This window comes from Lipotes vexillifer, unplaced genomic scaffold (assembly GCF_000442215.2).
Source record: "Lipotes vexillifer unplaced genomic scaffold, Lipotes_vexillifer_v1.1 scaffold49, whole genome shotgun sequence".
In the NCBI taxonomy this organism is placed as follows: Eukaryota; Metazoa; Chordata; class Mammalia; order Artiodactyla; family Lipotidae; genus Lipotes; species Lipotes vexillifer.
This window is the reverse complement of record NW_006790551.1, coordinates 4,053,709-4,075,741: the sequence shown is the minus strand read 5'-3', so window position 1 is coordinate 4,075,741 and position 22,033 is coordinate 4,053,709. Positions and strand designations below refer to the sequence as shown.

General features: G+C 37.2%; 1 pseudogene; it reads right to left on the bottom strand.

Moving 5' to 3' along the window:
- Positions 1 to 22,033, bottom strand: part of LOC103073703 (40S ribosomal protein S24 pseudogene) — a 117,300-nt pseudogene that overhangs the window by 81,022 nt on the left and 14,245 nt on the right.

Sequence of the window (22,033 nt, the reverse complement as noted above, 5' to 3'; positions counted from 1 at the left end):
CTGAGGAACCGCTCTGAAGAGGTAGGGGGGGAAGTCATTATATATGTGATTTTGGTGAAGGGAGTATATGCACTCAAGCACACATCTCAGCAGAAAGTTGCTGCTAGTCACGAGGAACAGGTGTCTTAGTTAATGATTTTAGTGCTTTTCTATGTGTGGGAGTTTGGGTTCATAAAAAATTCTCTTCTGAAAATATCTAACTATTTGAAGGCCTGTCTTGCCAGTTTTCCCAGAGCACTGAGGGTCTCATTCCTGATCTCTTCCCTGAACTCCTTTCAGGGGGTGTTAAAGGTCAGCAACTGCAGTAGCTAACGACTCAATCCTTGTAGAGCCATATGGCGAGCGATGTTCTTTAGCTGGCAACAGCTTTGAAACCAAGTTTGGAATATTTTGGAAATTACATAACTAATTGTTCATAATTGGATATCTAGGTTGTTGAGAGTGTTTCTAGGCTGAAGGCTAAACTTCCAGATTCAAAGAGAAAAATATCTGGTCAGATATGTTTAATAAGATGAACAGGCCTGCCATTAGCTTCTGTGGTGCCATTTGCTAATTAAGAAAAGGCACCCTCTCCGTGTAGGTACAGCCCTGAACGCTACAGCTTAGATCCTGGACGTGGGTGGATTTCAGCACCCCACTCAGCCCTGCAGCCTGGTGTTGTTGTGCAGTACACAAACTTTGCAACAGAATGTGGGAACTCTGAATATTAAGATGTTGAATGGTTAGCACCAGAATAAGCCCACGGGAGATTTTGCTTACATTTTTATGCAGAGACCAGTATTGCTGATACATTAATAATTGGTCTTAGATACTGAAACCACCCAAGAGACGAGTAGGAGAGGGGCAAAGGTGTTCTCAGTCTTTTCCACCAACAGAGAATCCCCTGTATTGTTTTTTACTCATAGGGCTTATATTCTGAGATAATTGGTCTAACGAAATAACTGAATTCCTTAAGTAACTATTTGTTTGCGTATTTTGATCTTCAAGCAGATGTAACTGCCAACACAGCTTCTGATGAGCATATGATGAGTATTGTTATATTGGATTTATGTGATTTTTAGTTCAGACAAAATAAAGTCATCCTTTTATTTAATCTGTGTGTCTGTGCTCCAAGTGAATGTATGATTTTCACATGGCTTTTTGCTTTTTGCCTGATAAAGGAGAAAATTGATCATCTTATCCATTTATTTTTCATAAATTGGAAGGTATGTAAAATAAGAGCCCCAGCATGCTCTAATTCTAATAAAGTCAACAGGACCCTGAGTGAGTTGACTACATAGAAAGGGAGAGAAATGAATCTACAGGGAAAATTTGGGGGACAGGAAATAATATGATTGTGAATAAGAGTTGTTTTACTTATGCAAATGCCTTTTAAAAAATACATGTATAATATTTATTCTAGAAATATATGTATGCATTCTAGAAAAAGTATTTGTATATGGTGGTATTGTTATCCACCCTTTCGGGTCAGACTCCAACAAGGGTGTTTCTGCCGAGTGTAGCTTGAGTCAATGGAACACCACCAAGTTCAGAAGAAAAGGAAAGCTTTATTCTCTGAGCAAAAAATGGGAAGGTGCGAGCTCGGGCTCTAGAGCACAGGCTCTCCTGGAAAGGTCATGGGCGGGACTGCTTTCTAGGGGTCTCAAGAGTGGGGGGAGGCAGAGTTCAGAAGGAACGGGGCGGAGCTCTAGCGGGGTAGGCAGCGCGCTGTCCCACTCCAGATTGCAGGGAGGGGTGCAGCGTCTGTGCACACAGCCCGCAGCCACCATCTTGGATTGCAGCGTCAAGAGTGGCACTTCTGCCTGTGGCCCCGAGCTGCAGTGTGGGTTGCATCTCTTTCACACTAGGAGCTCTGGTCTTAAGTGCCGGGTGCGAAGTCTCTTCACATGGCCCCCTCTGAGCAAATGAAACTAGACGAAGCACAGAGGAAAAATAAAAGGTTAGGCTTTATTTTATTACCCAAATTCTATTTTTTTTGTTGCCTGGGAATTGTTAATGGGCTTTGCTGGTGACAGGATTGAGCCTTTGTCCTAAATAAAAAGCAAATATCATCAACACCTTTGTTCCCAAGGAAAGATTTGGCTTTGGATAATAGGTGTCAGGGATTAATCATATTTTTATCCTTTCTGTTTAGGAAGAGTAGTGTAATAATATGTGAAGCAGAGGCTGGCGGTACCCCAGCAGGTCGCCTCAGATCCCTCTGTCTCTTTCTGCGTGTCCATCCCCTGCTTTCAGCATGCTTGGCCTTAGAGGCTGGCCCCTGTGACTCTCTCTGGAGGACTGCCCTAGGGCTACTAGTACCATGGTGCCTGCCAGCATCCATAGGGTTGGCATGTCCTCAAGGATGGCTCTTACCAAAGATGGTCTGGCACTTGTCGTGAAAGCTCAGCAAACTTGCCTCAAGTTGGGAACAACCCCAAGGTAGAATTTAGATCCCAGAGCTCCCCTACAGGATGAGGCTGAGGTTGAGACTTCGTCTGAAGTTGTGCCCTTGCTTGTTGCCGCACATCCCTTGTTCCTTCCCAGGTTTCTCTTGGGAGCCCATCAGTACTGAATCACTGTCACACCTTGCTCTGTTGTCATCTTCTGGGGCAGCTGACCTAAATCAATATTCAGATATCACTGAGGTTAAAAACTGTTCACATGCATGTGAAGGTTTATTAAGTTTTGGATGCCATGCTAACTTCAAGGTAAAATAATGATGGTACTCCTTCCCTACCTTCCAGCAAGGACTAGAAATCGTGGCTGATGTCTGGTAAAGCATAAATAAAGCCAACTTTTCACCAACTAGAATCAAAGGTTATGGTAGTAGTTGTCTTTGATTATGGACTTCCCAATATATCAGTGGCTGCATTAATCCACAGAGACTTAAATGACCAAATTTATGAAATTAGGTAATTCATAGACAACCAAGATCAAAAGAACTAACCAGGTAATTTATGTTTCCTTTGAGAAGAATGCAGTAGAGCTGGGGAGAGATATATAATGAGGCTGAGAATTTATTTACATCTGAAAGTCACTGAACTGGAGGCGACATTTGGTTCTAGCCCTGGCTCAGCATCTCCCTGTGAATTCCTGAGCAAACCATTTTGCTCCTTCTCTAGACCTCAGTGTATTCAACTTGCACTGCCTTTTGTGCTTTCAACTGAGTATTTTACATGATTCCATTTTCTCTTTTTTCGTAGGAAGTAAGTTATATTTCTTTTTTATTCCTTTTTTTTTTTAATTGTTGACCTAGAGTTTGCAGTATACATTTACAGCTAATCCAGGTTCACTTTCAAATAATTCTATACCACTTGACAGGTAGTGTGAGTACATTATGATAACAAAATAATCCTAATTCCTCTTTTCTGTCCCTTGTATCATTACTGTCATTTGTTTCACTTACGTATGAACATTCATAAACCTGTGCATATATACATATGTACTCAAGCATACGTAATTGAATACATTGTTGGTACTATTCTTTTGAACAACCTGTTGTCTGTTAGATCAATTAAGAATAAGAAAAATAAAAGTTCTTATTTTACCTTCACTTATTTCTTCATTAATGCTCTTCCTTGCTTTATGTAGACCAGAGTTTCTGACCTATATTATTTTCCTTCCCTCTAAAGAATTTTTCTTGCAAGCCAGGTCCAGTGGCAATAAATTCCCTCAATTTTTGTTTGTCTGAGAAAGTTTTATTTCTCCATCACTTTTGAAGGATGCAGGGTACAGAATTATAAGTTGATGGTTTTTTTCTCTCAACACTTTAAATATTTCACTCCATTCTTTTCTTGCTTGCATCATTCCTAAGGAGAAGTTGGATGTAATTCTTATCCTTTTATTCCCTATAGGAAATACGTTTCATTCCTCTGGCTTCTTTGTACTGAGTGATAAATTTCCCTCCAATTTTATTTCTGTGATTTTGTTTGCACAGTCCCGAACAGCCAAAGGAAAAACTATATGTGAAGCTTCATAAACTGGAAAGTTTAATCGAATATCACTTACAATGAGTTATACTTCCCTACATCTGAAAGGCATTGAGGGGGCACTTGCTGAGCTTATTAAGGATTGAGAAGAGAAGTGGAGTATTAAATGGCTAAGAAAAAAAGGTACCACATAGGTCACTGGTGAAGCAAAGCAGAATTTAATGGCTTAACCTCATTCTCACCAGGAATCTATCACAGATTCAAGACCTTGGAAGACTTCAGATTTAAGAATGGCAGGGATAGAATAAAGGGGGAGAAAATTGGTCTCAGAAGAAATGGAAACAAAAAGAACAAAATGTAAATGTTGTTTAATTTTAGGGGAAACACAGCCTAAGGAGTCTTATTTTTTCCCAGCCTGTAATCACTCCGGAAGTGTCTAGGGGATTTTAAATTCCCTGAGTTCTGGTTCGTGAGAGGCCTGTGCCCTACAGCGGCTCTTAAAGAATCACTTTCATATTACTCATAAATTATTCAAATTCTCAAGTGTGTCATACAATTGGGGTAGAGCCATTAAAATTTTGAATCTATCTTTAAAGTGTCAGTGACAGTGCTGACTCAAGTTACCTTCCTCATTAGGCACAGAGCTTGTGAGAAAAATATAACTCCTCATCCTTGCCCTTTTATTTCATTCTTTGACCTTTTGGAACAAGGGTATGAGCAGATGAAGTCATTCTGAGAACAGACTTCCAGAAAAAGTGTGAGAAATTCTTTTTATATCATTAAGATATTTACAATCAGAAATACTTTTATCAAAAACTGCAAACTATTCATACTTCCCAAGGATGCAAATTGATTCTTCAGATATTAGGAGTATATGGAAATTCAAACCTATTTTTTGTACTGACCCTTTATTTAATTTTTAAAATAAATACATTACGTGGCACAAAATTTTAAAGTACAAAATAAAATTTTTACCTCTTGCCCTTGTTCACCCAATATTCCTCTGTGGTGATAACTAATGTTGCCAGTTTCTTAGTATCTTTTAGAGGTATTTTATGAAGCAAATACCTTCTGGATGTGTGAATGTGTGTGTGTGTTTCCTCTCACTGTTGTGGCCTCTCCCGCTGCGGAGCACAGGCTCCGGACGCTCAGGCTCAACAGCCATGGCTCACGGGCCCAGCCGCTCTGCGGCATGTGGGATCTTCCCAGACTGGGGCATGAACCCGTGTCCCCTGCATCGGCAGGCGGACTCTCAACCACTGCGCCACCAGGGAAGCCCTCCAATCTGTGTGTTTTATATACTGTTTTGTACCTTACTTCTTTCGCTTAATAATATAAATTAGAAATTATTCCATATTAGTACTAAAGATATTTCATTTTAAATATAGTTCAACACTCCAGACTCCCTATCTTCCTTACTTTCTTTCCAAAAACAAACTAATCATCATCATTTATTTGTTGATTGCTTCTGACATCCAACTGGAATATTAACTACATGAGAGTAAGTATTTTCAACTATTTTATTTACTGCATGCATCTCCAGTGCCTAGTAGAGTGCTTGGAACGTAGTAGACACATGATAAATACTTAAACTTGCTTAATGAATGCATACTTTAGCTTTTATAGCTATACTTTATTCTACTGCATGTACTTAAAATTTATTTAGCAAGTCTCCTCTTGATAGACCTTTAAGTTGTGTCCAGTCTTTTGCTCTTACAAGCTCTGCTGCCGTAACCATTCTAGTACATTCATTAATTAATCCATGAACCAGTGTATCTTCAGGGAAAATTCCTAAAAATGAAACTTCGGGCTCAAAGGATGTGGGAATTTTTAATCTTGATATATAATGCCAAATTGTTCTCTTTGGAGGTAATACTAATTTATGCTTCTATCACCAAAAGTGTATGCATAACTAAAATTACATTTAATTTACTTAAAGGAAAAGATACTAATTTATATTGAAATGCACACGTGGTGCTTTTCTCCGTTCGGGGAGTAAGTTGGAGACTTAGCTTTAATATAAGATTAATATAGTTTATTCTTTGCTTTTAGAGAATAACAACTCTATCCTGAAGGCTAAAATAAATGTTAATTTATTGTCAAATTTAAGAATTCTATATCTTCAACTCCTAAATAAAAAATTATGATTCCAAAATAAACTCACTGTGTTCCAACGGTAACATCATAGCATCAAAAATCTGAGCCAAGGAAAATTAATTTGTCTTGTTATTAATTATATTCATTTATAAAGAAATCTAAAATCTCAAAGTTTCTCCTGCATTTCACTCTTCTTTATGGAGAATTTTAGATTTCAGTGTAATCTAAATTCCACTGGGAATACATATTTGGCCTCATCTCTATTCATTATCCTGAAAATGCACTTTAATGTTAGAGGCTGTTAAACTATAGCAAAAGGGGAGATTCAAATCTTACAAGCAGCAAACTGGTGGAAAAAGACAAGATATGTCGTGTGCAAAGGCGTAGGTACCTTTTACCAAAGCAGTTTGTCTGGTCTATAATTAGGTAGATTAAAGTGTTCAGTAAACTATTTCCAAAAGGAAATAGGAGAAATCTTGATTAAGAAAATATTACTCAAAGAAGGAACGTGCTGAGCATAGGCCCCCTCCTTGTCCCAAAACTCTGAAGGAAGGAAGTCTTGTTTTAACCTGGACACAAGGAGCAAACATATTATTCTCTCTCTGAGTCATGCTGGAAATGGGTAGAAGGAGCTCTTCAAAACCAGTCACAGTTGCTCATAATGCTTCAAATAGCATTATTTCCTTTCAAATGGCACATCACCAGGCTGCCTGGGGAGAGAAAACAGTTTTTGCTTGGGATGTAAGCAATGAACATGGGAAATGGTTACACAGGGAACCCAGAACTAGTTTGAAACCCACTGATTCGAAATAGGAAAACAAGTGTTTAACTGAAGGCTTCTTTAATGAGGAAATGCCAATATTTATTTTTGGAGATGCCAGAGAATTTAAAAGAAACTTCAACCCAAATTTAAAACAAATCTAGTAAACTTCAAAAAGAGAAAAGTTTTCCTATTGATGGATTGAGTTCTTGATGTAACTTTAATATAATTTGATGTCTTTATTTTTTAATATTTTTTAAAGATTTGTTTTGATGTGGACCATTTTTAAAGTGTTTATTGAATTTGTTACAACATTGCTGCTGTTGTTTATGTTTTTTGGCCGTGAGGCATGTGGGATCTTAGCTCCCCAACCAGGGACAGAACCCACACCCCCGGCATTGGAAGGAGAAGTCTTAACCACTGGACCGCCAGGGAAGTCCTATGTGTAATTCTTTAAAGACTAACTTGAATTTAGTCTTCCTTACGGAGAGGATTTGCCAAACATGAGAAGACACAGGGTCAGGACTTGAAACGTAGTACGACTAGCTAAACTCTGAAAGTTTAGGATCTGATAAATCAATAGAATTTTCAAGGGCCAGAAGGTAGGTGTTAAAACTAAATTTTGGTACATAGTCAAATAGGTAAGCCAGTGGATTATTGGAACCAGAGGTGATAGATCTAGAATGGGAACAGGTTGAGGTCCAGGTATAATGGACACCAGGGAGATGTGGCAGTCTTAGAGGGAGACAGTCTCAGAGACTGAGGAGGAGAGGTAAGATTACTGAACAGAACTAGGCAGGCCCTTGGAGAAGTGAAATGACAGACTAGGGCAAAGATTTTCAGAAGAAAAGTGCAGCACGTCAAATATGAATAAAAGACAGACTTGGGCTTCCCTGGTGGCGCAGTGGTTGAGAGTCCGCCTGCCGATGCAGGGGACACGGGTTCGTGACCCGGTCTGGGCAGATGGCACGTGCCGCGGAGCGGCTGGGCCCGTGAGCCATGGCCGCTGAGCCTACGCGTCCGGAGCCTGCGCTCCGCAACGGGAGAGGCCACGACAGTGAGAGGCCCGCGTACCGCAAAAAAAAAAACAACAAACCAAAAAAGACAGCCTCAGCAAAATTGTTTCTAATTTGTACAAGTGTTTTATTTCTATTGTTGTTGTCACTTCTAGCAGCCACTCTCCCCCCTTTTTTGGTTCTACCCACTTAAACTACTGGAACAGGGTCATGGTGCCTGTACATCTTTGGATACCTGACCCAACTTGGCCACAGATTGCCTTTCTCTTGATTCCATTCAATCCTGACCCACCTAGGCTCAGTGGTGATTCTTTGGATACTGGAATCTAACAGAATACTGGCCTCGCTGCTGGAATATCTTCTTTTGACTCACTCTTGTTCATGGGCTTCTGGCTTAGGGAGTTCGAGATTTCTCATTTTCAGGGCCCTACTCACTCACAATTTATCTCATGGTCTCACTCTCTGAACTATCTCCCTGACCTGTTACCACTCCCAAAGCTAGAGACTGCCTTTCCCTGGATGTATCCAAAGATTGAGAGCCATTCAGATTTCTGGGGAAATAGGACAAGGACCCAATTATTGTATAATTTACATAGGTAAATATTGATGATAATGATAATAATAATGGCTGAGGAGCTAGACGCTGTGCTAAGTGCTTTTCACAGGTTTTCAAATTTATTTCTCACAGACTTCTAGGGAGTTAAGTATATATATCATTCCAGTTTTACAGAGAAGGAAAGTGAGGTAACTTGGCCAGAGTGCATAGGTAGCAATGCAGGCAGTCTGTCTCCTGGGCCCACCATTTTAAACAGGCACAAGATCACAGCTGTAGTAAGAGAACACTTAACTTCCTGATGATAACTTAGTGACCTGGATTCCTAAAATTAACTCGAGAGGAACCAAGATTGATCTCAGAATTCTGGGTTTGCTGAACCTTCAGGCAACTTCTAGATATAGGTAGCCTTAGACTTAACCCAGCTGAGCCTCCAGGTAGAAACAATGAGAAGACTGCTGGACAATTTATCAGGAACTTTTACTGCATGTCCCAGTGAGTAGAATATTCCTTATTGGTCTCATCAGAATACAGTGTGCCAGAGTCTTCTGAGGTGCTCACCAATCCTTCTTCCTCTTCTTGGACTCATAACAAGGCCATATTGCACAGCCTCCATTGTAGTTAGGTTGGGGATATATGACTGGGTTCTGGCCTGCAAGGACCTTAAACTGACACTAGCCCTTCATGCAAGTACATGCCCTAGATGACAGCTCACAGAGTCACGAGCAGATAATATGACTCCCCCAACACCCCTTGTGATCAACAGTCTCCACTGCCTCCCAGTGTCTGTGTGCCTTATAGGCTCCTTAGATAAAACCCCACTCTTTTGATTTAAATTGAGCAATCTGCCCCAGCCTGGGAACCCCAAAGCACTCCACCCATGGACCCTAATGTAGGCTTGTGCTCCAGGGCCTGCCTCTCTTTGTCTGCACTCTGCCTTGACCTCCCTGTGTGGTGTTCAGTGTACCCCCTCCAGGACCTGTGATTAATAAACTCCTCTGCTTCAGTTATTTTAATTTCTCTTGTAGTTTGTTGTTGAACCCTGGGTCACCATGTGGCACTCTGTGCTCTAGTCAACAAGAGTTAACAAAGTCATAACAGAAGGTCGGCAGTACTAAGGAGAGAGAGACAGAGACAGAGACAGAGAGGTAGAGAGAGAGCGAGAAAGGGAATAACTTATAATTTGTAGTTACTGTTCTTGGGTATAGTTTTAAAATGACTTATTCCCAATGGAAAGAAAACAAGCTATTTTCTTTTAGTCCCCCAAAATAAAAGATTATCTGTGTCTAAACTTAGGAATGAATGCAAGTCAGTTGTGTGAAGTAAGTCCTCTCCCAGGCAAAGAAATGGCTATAAGTGGAACACAGTCTTTTATATTCCTTCATGAGTGCATTTCCTTATTCTAGTGTTAGAATCAACCATAGGGCTAACAGAGTCTTACAGGGCAATAATTCAGTAAATAGGAGGTATATTGTCTATGCTTAATTGAATTAAGAAAGAAGACATTTGGTGGCATAAGGGACATAATGAGTTGGAACTTTAAAAAACAATAAAGTCAAGGTTTAAAGAAGGCAATGCAAGAACTAAACTCTTTAATTAGCAAAATCATGCCTTAACCTGGAGCATTTATATCAGAGATTCCGAAGTGCTGACCACCTGACATTTACTTTATTCTTTCTGACATGTTCACAGGTGCCCTTGGAAGAGCACATTTCAGATACCACAAGGGCAGATGTGATCAGCAAATGTGAGGGCTTGACTGACTTACTATTGATATCTTGTTATTTGTAGTCTCAGTTTTAGCTGCCAAGGGAGAGTTTTACGTATTCCTTATGACTCTTAACATTCACTCTGCTGATTGGACATATAGAATTCCCTTGCATATCATTTTATGAATATACCATAATATATTTATCCACCATGATCCATATTTAAATTGTTCTAAGACATTTGCTATTATAGATAATCTCATAATGGACATTGTTGTGTATATTTCCTCGTGTACGTGTATAAGAGTTTCTTAAGGATACATACTTGGGAGTGTTATTGCTGGACTGCAGGTAAGCACATTTGCAACAAATTTAGTGAAAATTTATTCTCCAATGTGGCTGAACAAATTTATTTCTTCAGATATCTCAGTATCTCTGCATGGTTTTACTTGAAAACTTTTGCCAAGGTTATATTTGCATCTCTTTGATTACTATTGAGGTTCAATTGAGAATCATTGCACATATTTATTAGAAATTCGGGGCTTTATCTTCTGTAAAGAGACTATTCACATCTTTTGCCATTTTTTCGCACCAGATTAGTGAGATTTGTAAGAATTCTTTTCTTCGTAGCATTTGTAGGAATTCTCATCTTTTGCCAGTTACATGCATTGCAAGTATCTTTTCTCAGTCTGTTTTGTCTTTTAACTTTGTTTATGAAAGCATCTCTTTTATGTGTTTATCATTTTAATGTGATTAACTTTATTAATCTTTAATTCTGAGATTTGTACTTTTGTGTCTTAAGAAATTTACGTATTGTCTTACTGTAAATTTACAAGGACAAGTAGAATTAGATTTAGTATATTGTGCGATGATCTGATTTTATTTGATTTGCTTTTTCATGTGGACCATCAGTTGTCCTATCACCACTTGTTAAATAGCCTATCCATTCCTTATTAGTTTAATGCCTTTTTGAACATATGTCAGATTTCTTATTCATGTGGACTTATTCCTGGGTTTTCTATGGTATTTCATCAGTTTTCCTTGTCTATCACTATACCAAGATCACGCTGTCATAAGTAATACAGTCTTGAGAATTTCTAAAGTGGTTTTGCCGTTTCACATGCACACCAGCAAGGCATAAGAGCTCCTACTGTTCACATTCTTGTCAGCTTTTGGTGTTTCTAGTGCTTTGGATTTTGACCATTCTAATAGATATGTAGTGTTGTCTCATTATTGTTTTAATTTGCAATTCCTTAACAACATATGAGGTTGAGCATCTTTTCAAGTTATTTGCCATCTCTTTATCTTTTTTGGTGTCTTTGACCCATTCTTTAGTCAGGATGTTTGTTTTCTTATTGTTGAGATGTACGATTTCTTTTTATATTTTGGTTACAAACTCTTTATCAGATATGTCTTTTGCAAATATTTCCTCCAAGTCTGTGGTTTGTCTTTTCATTCTCTTTACAGTATCTTTCACAGAACAGAAGTTTTTTTAAAAAAAAAAATTTATTTTATATTGAAGTATAGTTGATTAACAATGTTGTGTTAATTTCAGATGTACAGCAAAATGATTCCATTATACATATACATGTATATTTTCATGAAATTCAGCTTTATCAGTTATTTCTTAAAGAAATTGTGCCTTTCGTGTTATTTCTAAAAAGTCATTGCCAAACCGAATGTTATCTAGATCTTTTATGTTATCTTCTAGGAGTTTTATAGTTTTGTGTTTTACACTTAGGTCTGTGAGTTAATTTTTGTGAAAGGTGTAAGGTCTGTGTCTATATTCATTTTCTTTTTGCATGTGGACATCCAGTTGTTTCACCAGCATTTGTTGAAAAGTCTAGATTTTCTCCATCGTATTGCCTCTTCTCCTTCGTCAATGATCAGTTGACCAAATTTTTGTGGCTCTGATTCTGGATTCTCTATTCTGTTCCATTGATCTATTTGTCTATTCTTTCACCAATACCACACTGTCTTGACTATTATAGCTTTATCGTAAGCCTTGAAGTTGCGAAGTGTTAGTCCTCCAACTTCGGTCTTCTCCTTTAATGTTATGTTGGTTATTATGGGTATTTTGACTCTCCATGTAAATTTTAGAATCAGTTTGTCGATATCCATAAAATAACTTTCTGGGATTTTGATTGGAATTGCGTTGCATTTATAATTAAGTTGGGGAAAACTTGCATCTTGTCATTAAGTCTTTTTATCCATGAACAGGGATATCTTTTCACTGATTTATCTCTTTAATTTCTTTTATCAGAGTTTTGTAGTTTTTCTCATATAGAGCTTGTGCATATTTTATTAGACTTATACCTAACTATTTCAACTTTTTGAGTGCTAATATAAGTGCTGTTGTGTTTTTAATTTCAAATTGCTGGCATATGGGAAAGTGATTAATTTTTGTATATTAACTTTATAACCTGCAACCTTGTTATAATCACTTATTCTTTCCAGGAAATTTTTTTGTTGTTGATTCTTTAGGATTTTCTACATAGCTAATCATGTCATTTGTGAACAAAGATAGTTTTTTTTTTCCTTTTCATTCTGTATACTTTTAATTTCCTTTCCCTGTCTTATTGCATTAGCTAGGACTTCCAATATGATATTGAAAAGGAGTGGTGAGAGGGGACATCTGCACCTTGTACCTGATCTTAGTGGAAAGCTTCTAGTTTCTCAGCATTAAGTATGATGTTAACTATAGGGTATTTTTTAGATTTTCTTAATCAAATTAAGGAAGTCCCTCTCTATTTCTACTTTGCTGAGATTTTTTTTAAATCATTAATGGGTGTTAGATTTTGTTAAATGCTTTTTCTGCATATATTGAAATGATCATGGGATTTTCTTCTTTAGCTTGATGATGTCATGGATTATATAAACTGATTTTCAAATGTTGAACCATGTTCCAAATGTTGCATACTTGGAATAAATCCTATTTAGTCATTGTGTATGATTCTTTTTATACATTGTTGGATTATAGTTAATAATATTTTATTGAGGATTTTTGAATCCATGTGTGTGAGAGTTATTGATCTGTAGTTTTCTTCTCTCACAATGTCTTTATTGGTTTTGGTAATAGAGTAATGCTGGCCTTATAGAATGAGTTAGAAAACATTCCCTCTGCTTCTGTGTTCTGGCAGAGATTGTAGAAAATTGGTATAGTTTCTTCCTTAAATGTTTGGTAGAATTCCCCAATTTGCAGTTTAGGTTTTTCCACCACAGCACTGGTTCTGATGTGGGTTGATGCTCATGGGTTTCTGCAGCAATAAGTTATGATTCTTTGTATATGCTTATCTGTCTCTCCATTGGTTTGGTGCAGTGGTTTTCCCTGTGGCCTCAGTTTTCTAACGTATCTAAGAAAATTTGTTGATTTTTAGTTTGTTCAGCTTTTTGATTATTGTTAGGATGGTGTGATGACTTCCAAGCAAGTCTTTATATGCCAGACCACAAACTGGAAATCTTTAGCTTTATTTTTAACATGAAATATTGGATACTATATTTTGAAAGTTAATAAAATAAGTTTTACAGTGTTTTTTACAGTTTATTTTTTCCAGTTAATAGTTAATCTAACTAACCTCTTTTTAAATTTATGTGGACAGCATCCTTTCTTGTGTCTCCTGATTTCCCTCTGGGTTTGACTTTTTTTTTTTTTTGCCCAAGTGCATCCCTTAATTAATTTTTTAAGAAGGGACTGTGGGTGTTAAAATCTCCTGACTTATTTTAATATCTGACAATATGTTTGTTTTCCTGGATTTTTTTTTTTTTTTGGCATAGCTTTGGGAAGAACCCAGGGCTGCAAGTGTGTTCAAAGTGTTGGTGATCAGTGTGTCCTGTAATTTACATTAATTCTTGAAGCTAGTTGTCTTCCTCATCTGCCCATGAGTTGAGTGATCAACTGCTGAATTGTATTGCCTTGATTTTTAAATGATAGTATAACTGGGTTTATAATTCTAATTTGATAGTTATTTTCCTTTAGAAATTCAAAGGTATTATTCCATTTGTTCTGGCTATTTAGTTCCTGCATGATATTAGGAGTATTTCATATCTACTCATGTATGCAAGAAATGGCTTGATTTTTTTTACTGGTCTGAGCTTCAGGCAGTAAATCTAGGGCTGGTCCTCCTGAATATGAAGGCTTATATAGACCAATGGCTTCAGCCATGCTCTCTATTTTTTCTCCTGTTTTATTTTTTCTATTTGAATTCATAAAACTGTATATTTTTTAAAATTCCAGCATTTTGGTTTGGTTTTATTTAGTCTTCTCTTTTCTGTCATTTCCACATATTTGATTTAGAAGTTTGCCTCAGTTTACTAATCCATCTTTGGCAGATTTTGAATGATATTTCTAAAAAATATATGACCATGCTACACTTCTGCTTAAAATATGTTTTGACTCTCCTAGAGATTCACGTTAATAACTTTTTTTTTTTTTTTTTTTTGGTGCCGCCCGCCCTCCCACCTGGCCATTAATAACTTTTAATATGGCACACAAACCCTTCAAGGTCTGACCCTGGGTAAAGTTTACATGTTCATCTCATACTGTCCCACTATATCCATGTTCCATTCTAGCCATATTAAGTTTCCTCCTAGTTCCAAAATACACATTATGTCAAGCACCTGAGCCTTGAAACATGTCAACATTTCTGTCTCCAATGACCTTCCTTTTCCTCCTGGCCATCTTCTACTTAATCTTGTTTGTATTCCTCTAATCTCCCCAAGCAAAGTTATATATCACTGACATTATGTGCTCCTTACTTAAGACTGTCATCACTATATTATCTTACAGACATGTCAGTTTTATTATTTAGAGCCTGTACTATCTAATAAAACTTTCTATGATGATGTTAATGTTCTATATCTACACTGTTCCATAGAACCTTGAGTGATGATGGAAATGTTTTACATCTGTAATGTCTAATGTGGTAGCCACTAACTACTTGTGGTTACTGAACACTTAAAATAGGTTTAATGTGACTGATTAAATTTTTATTTTACTTAATTTAAATAGTGATGCATAGCTAGTGGTTAGTGTATTGGAAAGTACAGTGCAAGATTTTGGATTGTTTTAAAGGCAGAGAAGATGTGTTGACTGCTTTCTTTGTGATGTCCAATAACTAGTCCATAGTGGACACTCATTACTCAGTGATTATTAAATGAAGAAATAAGCAAATTCTGGAAGATTAAGAAATTAATGTTTCTACTGAGAAGCTGAGCAAATCAAGGGAATACTTTACTACTTTAGCAGAAAATAAGCTCTTATTCTTTTTAGTTAGATCTAAACTATGTCACTGGTTCAGTTTTACCAGGGTTCTGAGGGGGGAAAAAAGTATGGGGATTAAAGACTAGGGTGGTTGGAAAGTCCACAGAAATGTGTTTCTCACAACTGAGAGATTATTTCATGTTGAGTTTTCTCTTATAATGGTTTTAGAAAAGGTCAGTACCAAACATAAGTGTAAACTGATGTTGTGAAGTTTTCTTTATTTAGAAACCTGATTCCTGGCAGGAAAAAGCAGCTGTTTTATATCCTCACACATAACATCAATTGTCCCTCCTTCAGTCTACAACTTAAAAAGTTCTTTTATTTCTAGTTTATTCAATAGAGAAATCTGAACTCCATTTGGGACTGGAGTACCAAATTTTTTTAAAATTTAGTCTTTTTTTTTTAATGTCCAGAAAGCAAATGGGGAGAGCTATTCAGGAAAAACACTAACATTGAGTCAGCCTCTTCATCAAGTTCATAGGTTGACTTATACTGTAGGAATTTTTAATCCTATGAGAATAGCAACAATATGAAGTTGCTTTGGCGGAAATAGTATGTGGAAAGAAATGCTACTGGGGAGGTGAGCCAATAGAATAGATACTTACTAAATTCTGTTGTGTGCCTGCCAGAGTTTCAGAGATTGCGGTCCAACCATGAACTGAGGTCCTCTGGGTTGATCACGATTTTACCAGACATTTTTAATGCATCCACTTTCCTTTATTGAAATATCTAAGAATTTTAAAGAAAGCAGAGCTACTATAGAACTTCATTAAAATTTGCTTCTGGAGCTATGGTTCACCTTGGGAATCTTATGAATCATTTGATACTGTGAAGTTTTTGGCTGCACAGTCCAGTGTATCATTCAGAATGAGCTAAGTTATGCAGCCATAACAAATAGCCCTCAGATCCCTCAGATTTGAGGCTTAAAATCCAACAAAAGGTATTTCTTGCTCACTCTTCACCTCCTGTAGGTAGCAGGGGGCTTATAGTCATTCCCTGACCCAGGTTCTACTTTGACCCATGCTTGCAGGGAAAGGGAAATGTGGCAAATTGCACAGTGGCCCATAAAGCTCAGCCAAGAAATGCCATAGGTTATGATTGCTACACTTAGCTGGACAAATACAGATGATTTTGTGATTTCAAACTTTAAAAGAAGTAAAGAAGTGTAAATCTATCATGGCCTCAAACGAGGGGAGAGGAAAATATCTGTGAACAGCCCAGTGTCGACCAGAATATGTACCCAGATATAGTGGATTCCAAGGTCCAATGAATTGGGGAAATTTGGGTAAAATTGGCATATATTTCTTCATTGTGTGTTAGTATTTAACACTATGAAGTAATTTTGAATATCTAAGAAGGGGTTATAATATGAGGTGTTTCCCAAGTTCACTGAAATCCCAAATACTCTGGGATTTTCTTCTTCATAGGGTATCTGGAGAAACACTGTTTGTCTAGCGGTCTTTTCAAGAGGGACTAGATGGTATACTTTCTGAGCATCTCTCCAATTTAACTAATTTCTCTTTATTTATGGATTGCTTATCTGATATTTGTTTTAAAAATAATAAAAATCAAATATTTGATATAGGAATGTAATAAGCAACTTTTCCAAATAAAGATCATGGATGGCTAACTGGATCTCTTTTTTTTGCCCCCTGAAAAGTTGTAAATTAGAATGCTATTGATGAATGTTAAAATCTATAGTAGAAGATAGACTATAAAGTCTACTTCAGATGTCTCTGAAGTGCTGAAGTATTATCCAAGGCTTTACCCAAATCACCTGAATATGGTACTTCTAAGTTAAAAGTTTGGGAGTGATTTAGTTTTTAAAAGCCTGCCAGGTATGACTTATCTATGAGGGCAGTGAGTTAAAAATTAATATATAATGTTCTGTGTGCTACATGGTTGATTAAAGTTCGTTAATTTTTGCTCAGAATAATACATTCTGCTAATTTGGAGAAAAATATAACATTTTTAGTAACTGTTACATGGCATACTGAAACTGGAATTGGAAGTCTTAGGGAAGATAACAGGTTTTCAAATATTTTTAACATCATAAAAATATTTTATTAAAAATTGACACTTGATTTCAAATATAAAGAATTATCACATTTAAAAATAAAGTTAAATAATGGGAGCAGTATTAGAAATAATGTCTTAGAAATAATTAGAGTTAATGAGTCACCTATCCAGAATGCCTATTCAGTAATTTCACCTCTTAGGAATACGTTGTGCATCGAAAAGCAAGTTACAAAAATTTATCTGAAGAGAAAATCAGAGGCACAAAATCCCTAAAATAACATTTATGAATTATTTAGTTACAAACTCATTTCTAAATTACCCTTATTTTGCGAACAACACTAACTAGGGTAGTTGTTTGGTTTCTAATTACAGAAACTGGGAGCAACATATGAAAGAGTGGAAATTGCCAAAGAGGAGTATATATTGATGGCAGTGAAAAGTGAATGGGTGGTCCAGACAAGTGACTAGATATTCTACTGAGTGAAATACGGAAAGAATGCAGCAATCTGGGATGAGTTTGCTCAGGGCCAAATAAGCAAGTAGAATAATTCATACTGATGAGTAGTACCCTTCTTAGTCATCAAAAAAATGTTAATTATTTTCAGTTCAGCAGCTGAGAAATCAGGATCTTAATATCTTCAAAAAAGTTTTCTGTCCAAAGTTAATTTTTTTAAAAAAGAAAAAACGTGGGTAAAAGCCTGGATCCTAAGAAGCTGTCAAACTCAACTATCCAGGATGATCTAATCTCCAAGGGTTTTTAGTTCTTGGTCTTGAGAAACACACCAAAGGGGAAAAAAAAAAAAAAAAAAGAAATCATTTTGACCTATAGGTGGCAATATTGGTATAGTTCAAGTCAAGCACGAAAAGATGGGGTGAATAAAGGGACATAATTTAATGGCTCAACCGAGAAGATGATCAAATCTGAAATCCATTTTTGATGAACATAAAATGACTTGAAAAAATAATTCAATTCAGCAAACCTCATGAAATTGGCTCTTACATGTAAAATACTCCTATTGGATTATAGATTTGAATTTGGGAAAAAAAACCCTTTTACATATTTGGCTTGAATAATGAGTTCCACTGTTATCATACTTTGAATGTATTTTGTTTACTCATAGTGGTTTGTTAAACTATGAATAAAACCAGTTTTTCATAACTATATTACTAGCACCTTTGTTTTCATTTAAGAATATTAAGGTAAAATCCAAATTATGTTGTCCATTATATACAACTTGTAATTGTGTCAGCAACTCTGTGGAGAACGCTGGGACCACCCAGAAGTTGGTCCCTAGAACATTCAGTGAATTTCTGATGTCCCTTGAGATAATGGTTATGTGCGCGCTGGCTTATGGGGTGAAAAGAGCCCTCAGCACTTTAGTAACAATGTGTTTTAACCGTTTTAAAGTTAAGGTAGTATTTCTTAAAGTTAGTAAGCCCACACACCAATTAGTTCAACATAAAAATCTCATAGCCTCTCTCCTCCTCCTTCCTAGATTCTGATATTCCTCCTTGGGAACAGGTTCAAGTTTCAGTTGAGAATCATTTGTATCCCCCAAACTCTCCCTCCAGTTTACTTTCCTACAGTTTAGATATAAGTATTTTTCATTTTCTTATAGAACTATAATGTTAATTAAAAAAACTGTTTTCTCTTCCTCACTCCAGAAACTCTTTGCGTCTCCAAGTTGATCATCACAACCCTGAGGAAAATGAGTTTACGTTGATGAATAGTACATGGAATAGAAAACAGAGAGGTGTGTGCATGCGTGTGTGTGTGGGGGGGGCGTGCCTGTATGTGAGAGAGAGAGAAATAGAGAGAGAGATAGATGCAAGAGTTCAATATCATGACATGAGAGAAAGATTGACTAACAGACTTTGGAAATCTTTAACTAACAGAAATAAACAGCATTCAGTATCTCTCACCTTCTAGACCTGAGATATGCAGTGTGGTAGCCACATGTGGATTTTTATATTAAAATTAAAATTAAACTAGATTAAACAGTTAATTCCTCAGTCACACAAGCCACATTTCCAGTGTTGAATATGTACCCGTAGCAACTGTATTGGATGGTGCAGATAGAGAACATTTTCATCATCACAGAAACTGGACAGTGCTGCTCTACACTGTAAGTTCTTTGGATGATGACCCTCTTATCTTGGCATTTGCCTTGTGTCTAATGAAACCTTATATGTCAGAGGTATTCAGAAAATATTAAAGATATAAAAGGAGAATTTTAGAAAAATGTAAAAAACATCCAAGGTTGATTTGTTTATTTGGTTGCTTATTACAGAGAATATGTAATATTACATATATAATATATGTTATATACAGGTATATGCTATCTGTCTTCAGTGCTACTTTTAGTCTTATCTCTGGCTTCCGTTTCCCATTCTTTACAAAGCCACCATAGCAAAGCCTTTTCTCTGAAGCTATATGCTGCAAAGGGTCAGCTTAGTCCCAGCAGTGGCTTCCCACACACACTCCAAATATTGACCTGGCATCTTTGTTCCATGCTGTAATCTTTAATTAACATTAATCAATTCACTCCCTTTTTGAGTTTTCAATTTGCCTAAATGAGGCATTATAAATTAGAAAATGTAGCATATTCAGATTACAATTTAAAGGGCTCTCAGCTGATAGTTAATTAGGTTGACTCAGGAAGGATAAACCAAAGAATGAATTTTTAATGTTAATTTAAAGGACATTAGTTGCTATGGGCAGAATGATTAAAATGCCACTGTTTGAAGCAGAAAAATTAGAATGCAACAGCAGTGGCAACCATAGATGATCAGTGGTTTTTGTATCTGTGCCAAGATGGTAAGACATCCCATCACCTGCCCACAAAAAAGCTTGATGAGCTCTGGAGGGTTATTTTGGTCTGACCAGGACATATAGTGGGCATATCATGAATGTTCTTATCTTTTAGCATGGTTCCATCCATTTCTCTTCAGGAATGTGTTAGAACAGAGTAACATGTTAGAATGAGATGTATTTACCTGGCTTGATGCATTCATGGCAAGCAATGGTAGGTTGATACCAGACTGTCCTTCCTTTCCTGTTTAACAACCACCTGTATAGCATTTGTTAGGTGCCAGGTGCTGTCCTAAGCATTTTACAAACATTAACTCAGTTAATCATCATAACAAATCAATCAGTTTTGTACTATGATCATCCCTAATTCTTCAGACAGAAAATTTAGGCACAGAGATTTTAAGTAATTTGTTCAAGGTCACACAGATGGTAGGTGGCAGGCCCCAGATTTGAACACAGGCAATGTGACTTCAGTGACTCTCCTCTTAAATAGAAAATAATTCCAACACAGATTATTAGCAGTGAAAGATGGGCTCGCTGTTAGCAATAAATGTACTGTTACCACCGTCAGAAGATTATCATCAAAGATGCTGAGACAGTCTAGAACACAGACACAATGAAATGTAAGAAGATGAGGACCACTTACTCTATATTTAAAGATTCTCAAGAGGATCAGCAAGATGTCTCTAATGCTACCAAATAATTAGCAGAAAAACAAAGGCATAAAACTTAAAATGACTCCCTTTTTATTCAATCGTTCAAATATTGGAAAAAAAAAAAAACTTACAACAGGCTAGACACTAGTCTGAGTGTTGGTCATACTTGGATGAAAAGGGCTCCCCCTGCTCAGCAGCAGCTTCCAGTTGGTTGGGGAAAAGGACTTTTTTTTTTTATATATAGCAATTTTGCTATATAGTATGGAAACCTCAAAGAAAGGACACCGAATCAAGGACTAAAAGCAAAAAGAGTAGGGAGAGCTAACCTCACTCATCCAACGAGGAATACAGGGCAGGCAAGTTTTCAGAGGTGAGATTTGAACTGAGACTTGAAGACAAGAATCTTGAAGAGATTGCAGGGTCTCCCAACCTTGACCCTGCTGGCGTTTTGGACTGGGTGACCTTTTGTGGAGGGGGACTGGCGTGTGCATTGTAAGGTGTTTAGCAGCACTCTGGCCCCACCCACTACCTGCTGGTAGTTCCTTTCTCCAGGTTATAATTACAAAAATCTTGAAACATTGCCAAATATTTTCTAGGGGAGAAAATTGGCCCAAGTGGAGAACTACTGAGCTAGGGGCAAATGTGCTGGTAACTGGCTGGGAAGAGTAGAGAGTGAGAGAGACCTTCAGGGAGAGGCCGCACTGGGAACAAAGGCATGCAAATAAACGAACTGGACGGACGTGTGAGGTGCAATGTGGCAGCGAGTGGTTTTGATGATGATGGAGGAGGAAAATATGTGTGGTGACCTGGTGGGAGCCTGTAGCAAACACAGATGGGCAAGAGATGTAACTGAAGGATACTGTGAATCATAAGTTTGAGCGAGGCTGCCTCAGCGGACTGTGGAGAACCAATGCCGGTATACACACCAATTAGGGGGTTGCAAATAGATCATGATGACGCATTCTGAGCAAAAAAGTTGCATTCTTCTGAAAGGCAAGCTGGAGGCTTCCTAACCATCATACAGCTCTTTTCTAAAGGGAGCCAGACGTGGTCCAGCACGGGGAGGGGACTGTGGAGTTCACCTCAGTCTTTAACCCATGCCCATAGACGGCATTAGACTATGTGATGGAATTTCTTCAAATTGAACAGCATCCGTGTATTTAGCAAGGCTTCATTGAGAAGTAAGATTGTTGATGAATGAGCTGCCCTACTTAAGTAGATTTTTCAAGATAGTTGATGA